Source organism: Ruditapes philippinarum, unplaced genomic scaffold, assembly GCF_026571515.1.
Source record: "Ruditapes philippinarum isolate M1 unplaced genomic scaffold, ASM2657151v2 ctg8752_1_1_1_1, whole genome shotgun sequence".
In the NCBI taxonomy this organism is placed as follows: domain Eukaryota; kingdom Metazoa; phylum Mollusca; class Bivalvia; order Venerida; family Veneridae; genus Ruditapes; species Ruditapes philippinarum.
Window position 1 is genome coordinate 25,013 of NW_026854122.1, and position 6,815 is coordinate 31,827.

At 29.0% G+C, this 6,815-nt stretch overlaps 1 long non-coding RNA gene across 1 annotated transcript; it reads right to left on the reverse strand.

Annotated features, from left to right (window-relative positions):
• Positions 1-4,408: 4,408 nt before the first annotated feature.
• LOC132739008 (uncharacterized) lies at positions 4,409-6,815 on the reverse strand. Its single transcript, XR_009626943.1, has 5 exons — positions 6,551-6,815; positions 5,911-5,971; positions 5,588-5,655; positions 5,327-5,351; positions 4,409-4,876 (listed from the first exon to the last, which is right to left on the reverse strand). It is a non-coding gene; the product is annotated as an uncharacterized LOC132739008 (long non-coding RNA).

The window sequence follows — 6,815 nt, forward strand, 5'->3', positions numbered from 1 at the left end:
ATCTTACATTCACTGAATACAAAGGGAAATTGAAAACAAAAATAAGCTGTACTGTTGTTCCGTTGATTATAGAAAAGCATATGACTGTATTGATAGGTCAAGGTTATGGTATAAACTTATAAAATTAGGCAAATTCCTGTCAATTATAAGATCAATGTATAATGAGGTAAAATTGTGTGTTAAACATCTAGGAACGTTATCTGGTGTCTTTAATAGTAACATTGGTCTATTCCAGGGATGAGATAACTTCTCCAATATTTTTCTCCCCGTTCTTGCATGATATTACACCTGCAAGAAAATATTGACGTTGGTCTTAATATCGACCAAATATCAATTTATTTGTTGTAATTTGCTGACGATGCCGCCATCATTTCAGAATCTAGGTCCGGTTTGCAGAAGTCACTTGATAGTTTATTGTCCTATTTCAATCGTTGGAATTTGACGGCAAATGTTGAAAAGACAAAAATAATTGTATTCAGAAAAGGTGTTAGACTTGGTAATATGGATAACTGGTTTTATAATAATCAAGAAATTGAGGTAGTAAATTCATTTTACTACTTAGATGTGGTATTCACGAGTGGGGGTCATTCATGCAAGCTACAAAGACGTTAGCTGGAAAAGGGCTCAGATCATTATATTAATTGTTACAATTGTTATGATAAAATATTTTCTTAAGTTATAGACAGATTAAAAAGATAATTGTATATTGTAAACAATATTGTGTAGACAGATATATGATGTTGATGTGGTTAATTTTTCAACAAACTGGGCTTCAAAAGTTAAAATCATTCTTCAGTCAGCAAGATTTAATGAAGTCTGGTTATATCCCGATTCTGTAAATATAAAGCTATTTGTACCTTTTTTAGGAATAGATTACGGGATATTTATATAAGTTGTTGGAATGATGGTATTCAATCTTCATCATTGTTAAAAGGGAATATAAGATCACATTTTCAATCAAGGATGTTATATTTCCGATCCTTAAAGATCGTTCAGCACAACATTATTGTTGTGCTTGTGGTATTTTAGTTCTATATATTCGGCATCTTTCTTGTTGGGTGGTTCCAGTATTCCTCACTTGAATAATGTTGAATCACCCTTAGGATATGAGGCCTGCTTTTTAAATTTGTCTTTTGACGTTATATCTGTGATATGTAGGCTTCATAACCACAGATCCCCTTTCAAAATTCCATTTTATTTAGTTCCGCCCATTGTTTTCTCGTTTAGGGCACACGCCTTTTTTTTACTGGGGAACAATATGCAACTTTTCATGGAATGGCACTAACGTGTCACATTGAAGGTTCTATGATAACCGCCATATGAACACATCTGCGGATGATTCAAAATTCTAAATTTTACCAGTTCATGTTAAATGTTGAATTCTGCTTAAGTCGGTGCTAGGGGGCGTGGACGGTAGTTTGCACTTGACAATACCGTCCATGAACAGGCTCAATCAAACCGAGCCTGCAACATTTTCAATTTTGCCGTGTTGGGCTTTCTTTATGGATTCTTATTTCACTCTATTTTGAACAATCGTTATATATAAAATATATTGAAAATGTTAAATATAGAAATGTTTTAGCCAAAATTAGACTGTCCCCACACAAACTTAATATCGAGTTAGGAAGACATAATATTGTACAAGGAATGAACGAAAGTGCACTCTATGTTATATGAATGATAAATAAGATGAATTTCACTTTATCCTTAAATGTCTGATATATTCTGTGTTAGGAAAGCAAGACATTCTTAGATACTTTTGTTTAAATTCATTTCATTAATGCAAACTGATCGCAAGAAAGAACTGAAAAATTTAGCTTTATTCTGTGACAAAGCTATATACATATATATTTTTTATTTATTTATTTATATTTGTATCTTCTCAAATTAAATATATCTGTTTTTCAACACATAAAAAATATAAATACCATGATAAAATGTTTTGACAAAACTTATCTTTATAATTAAGTTTTGGTTATTTGTCTGTTTTGTGTGGGATTTTCTTTAAATAGAAAACGTACAAAATCAGTAAACGTATTCATTTATCATACAGAAATAATTTCTATTAATAGTGAGCATGAATTATTAAGGGGAAGTAAATGTTTAAAACTGGATATGTAAAGTTACATAAGTTATTCCCCTTCATTTGTCACAATTAAAACTGCGAATTTGCCTTTTTGTGGATTCTATTGATAGGCATTACCGAATTTCTCAAACATAAAAGAAAATGTATTGCAGCTTAAATTGATAATGTTAGGTAAATATAGACAAATTCTTGTGTATTATATACATGTATTTATATGCTTTTTAAGTAATTACTTATCTCATTAAACATTCTCACATTACATAAACCATTTTTTTGCAATTATATATGTCCATGTCATGTGTCATTTATGTATTATACGTTGTATTTTTATATGTAATATGGTGATGAGCTTTTTATGCTTAAACCAAGAAACAAAGTTTCTGTTCTGTTCTTTTCTGCTATAATATCGATATTTTTCGGAACAGAAATAACTTTTCTATATTCTTTGAAAAATAATTTTGGGCAAAAAAATTACAAACGCTTTTTTCTAAATTTCTTAAGAGCCAGAAACCTGAAAATAAATTTGTAGAGTATGAATCCCTTTAATGTTATCATCCTGGTTCACTACATATGTTTCAACTATGATTGAAATCGAGCAAAGCAATGCAATATTAAATTTTGCTTGTGGCTGGAATTCGTCTAACGTACTTAATTAGAATTATTAGGAAGAGTTATAACTCAAGATATGGCATACAAACTAGATTACCGGTTACCCGCAGCACTTGTTCAAAGAAACTAACATGTCAAAATATATATAAAAAGTATTACAAAGAATCATTACATTATAATACAATATTGAACGTATAACAAGTATGATATTTGATGAGTTTTCTGTCCTTATTCACATGAAAATTTAAGCACAGTTAAATTCATATCTTACCAACAAGTTCTTATAGAAGTTTCATACGGATGAATAAAAGGTGACCGAACCACAATATAGTCACAATGACTATATATATTTTCACACATACCTTCACTTACGGGGCTTATATATAAGACCGAGTTGAGTGGCATTATTTCATGCAGTCAGTTTTTATATACGCCACTATGTAGGCATAAAATGAACATTTCCATACAACAGACCTAAGGGGTACTAAGTTATATATATCAACTATATATTTGATTTTACCATAGGTGAAAACATATTGACCAATAACATAAAACCTCATAAAACATATATAAATTTGTGGGACATATACCATTTACTACTAAAACCGGCCTACGGGCACTATGTTAGAAGGGTAGCCTACGCCCCCATACATCGTTTTAAACATGCCAGAGTTGCGAGGCCTTATGTATGCCCCACATTAAATATAAACCCCACAAGTATGGTCTCAAATAGACCGATGCCCCGTAAATGGAGGAATGTGACTGATATATACATTTATATATAAATATATAAATATATATATATATATATATTAAAACGTGATAAATGTTCCTTGTGCAGTGTTGAAATTGATAAAATTATAATGTTTAAGAAATAACAAACTCTATGTAAAATCGGTAGCGCTTTCAATGCCTTCTTCGCAAATCTTCAGCCGTTTATTAAAGTTTCGGCTGAAGATATGCGAAGAAAGCATTGAAAGCGCTACCGATTTTACATAGAGTTTGTTATTTCTTAAACATTATAATTTTATCTATATATATATATATATATATATATATATATATATATATATATATATATATATATATATATATATATATATATATATATATATATATAATATATATATATATATATATATATATATATAATATATATATATATATATATATATTCACACATATCTTCACTTACGGGGCCCATATATAAGACCGAGTTGAGTGGCATTATTTCATGCAGTCAGTTTTTATATACACCACTATATAGGCCTATAATGAACATTTCCATACAACAGAACTAAGGGGTACTAAGTTATATATATAAACTATATATTTGATTTTACCATAGGTGAAAACATATTGACCAATAACATAAAACCCCATAATAAATATATACATTTGTGGGACATATATCATTTACTACTAAAACCGGCCTACGGGCACTATGTTAGAAGGGTAGCCTACGCCCCCATACATCGTTTTAAACATGCCAGAGTTGCGAGGCCTTATGTATGCCCCACATTAAATATACACCCCACAAGTATGGTCTCAAATAGACCGATGCCCCGTAAATGGAGGAATGTGTTTGTATATATATATATATATATATATATATATATATATATATATATATATATATATATATATATATATATATATATATATATATATATATATATATATATATATATATATATATACACACACACAGGTAATACGTGAATACAAATGTTTCATGTCTTATTTACAGAAAATGTAAGATAATAATTATTACAAAATATCACTAGAATAACAAAACGCTACCGCTTAAGCAAAATGAACAGACATAATAAAAGCTTGACTTAAATTGATATCATCTATGTGAAATTAACTTTCAATTTACTTCTGATATAACACATATTTTAGCTTTACACATGTGAATCACAAATAAACATTTAATTAAAAAGTCTTTTTTACGAATAATGTTGATATTATAGCAACATAACTGCCATAATTCACCAGTCCTTAAAATAACAGAAATACAAATATTACAAACAATCCTTCTATAAAGTTTTCCGAATAGACCAGAACGTTCAAGACGAGTCTCTCAAGTATATTCTAAAGATTTATCGGCTTTGTTTTAGATCTGTATATGTGTGATATTGCTCAGCATCCTGATTCAGACTCTCATACTGAGATTGGCTTAAATAGACATATGAATGAATATGTAACAAAGAATAAATAAAACCATAAAGTAAAAGTAACTTACAATAAGCATGTAAAATGCAGATCTAATAACAATAATTATCATGATTATGCCAAACTTTCAGTTTACAGTATTTAGTCAACAATATGTACTTTAAAGATATTTCATCGACCTATCATTGATAATAATTTGAAGCATTGAGCCAGCTGAAATTTAAGCTACAATACCAAGGTCTAACAAAGGCAAGAATGTACTTTACACTATTCTCGTAGATTAGTTACAAATGTATCTTATATTTATATTCATATATAATAGGCTACGAATTTAATATTATGAAGAGCATTGCATTAAAAATCAGTTACATCAATCTTGGTATTTATGGATATTTTATGTTAAAACTATTTAAGAAATAACTTAATACTTTTTAAATATTTTAATTTTCATACCTGTTTTGTTGCACTCTGGAGTTGACTGAAACAATTTTTAAAAAGAAACGGCTGGTAGTAAATTTCGTTAAGCTGTGTTTACATCATAAATAAAGGTTAGACTTTATATTGCAAAATAATAAAATATTTTTAGTTGATCATATGTGTTTTAGAATGCTACACGATCTATAGTAAAAGATTCATTATCAATCCGAATAATGATAAATTAAATACATGTTAAATGAATAACGACATGAAAGAAATTGTTAAAATTCAACATACCTTCAAGAGAGTCATAAGTTTCTCTGGTTTCAGTATCTGTTCTGTTTTGAAGTTGCTCATAAGTATCCCTAATATTAATGATTTTCAAAAACGAGTTAAATTTCATTGCTAAATTTATCAATTTAAGCGTTGTAGTCAAAGGGCGAATAAGATTAATTGATGGTATGCACCAACTAGGCCTCTCCCTAGTTTTGCCATTTTTATTTTTTGAACTGATCTTTCATATGATTATGACAAATTATAAAATCGTAATTTTCGAAACGAAATACCCTGGTCATGTTATATCAAGAACAAGAAAAACCTTTAAAACATTCGTAACTTACAGAGCAGTTGATGGTCCAGTTAATTCTATGTCACGAGAAACTGTCTGCTGAGGTTTCGAGCCTGTGTTATCAAATAGCATAGGACATGTAAAGCATTTAAATACTAATCTGTTATTGCGTCTAAAATTAAATGAACTAATGAACGTTCAGAACCACATATGCAAAATGTATCGTTTATAACATATATTAGAGACCAACATTTATAAGATATGTTTGATAAAAGTAGAATTGTTACCACTGAAAATGGTAAATAATTCATAGAATAACATATTATGTTGTTCTCAATAATTTGTTTTACATAATAACAAAATTAAACTGTTCATTGCTATATGGTTCTACATCATTTATGCAAAAATAATCATTATAAAACTAATCAATCGGTATAGACATAGACATAACAACACGTTTTTTTCTGCATTTACTGACTTATTAAAAAAAACACACACAAAAACAACAACCAACAAACGAAAGAAAACTACTTCTTATGTTAAAGCGTAAGCATTCTCTTAAAAGATCTCAACTAATGTAATGCTCAAATATGGTTGTATCGATAACTATTAATCTATTTTAAGTTTGCCTATAAACCATATTTCTAAGATGATTTTCTATAAATGACAAACAACCGATGTTATTACAATACCTGCTATAATTCCTTTTCTAGTAAGAATAAAAAAGGTACAAATCACACCAATAAGAATTCCAACAGCTAATACACCAATAACGGACCCAACTACAGCTCCTAAACTTACACACGTTTCTTTTGTGCCTGTAAACACAAAAAGATCAATGCCCTACATAATCTTGCACTTAGCAACATTCGTATTAAATTGACCACTTGCATGCCATAATTATTTAGGAATTTATTTTTTCTGTTTCGCAAAACAAAAATCCTGGAATGGTTGTAA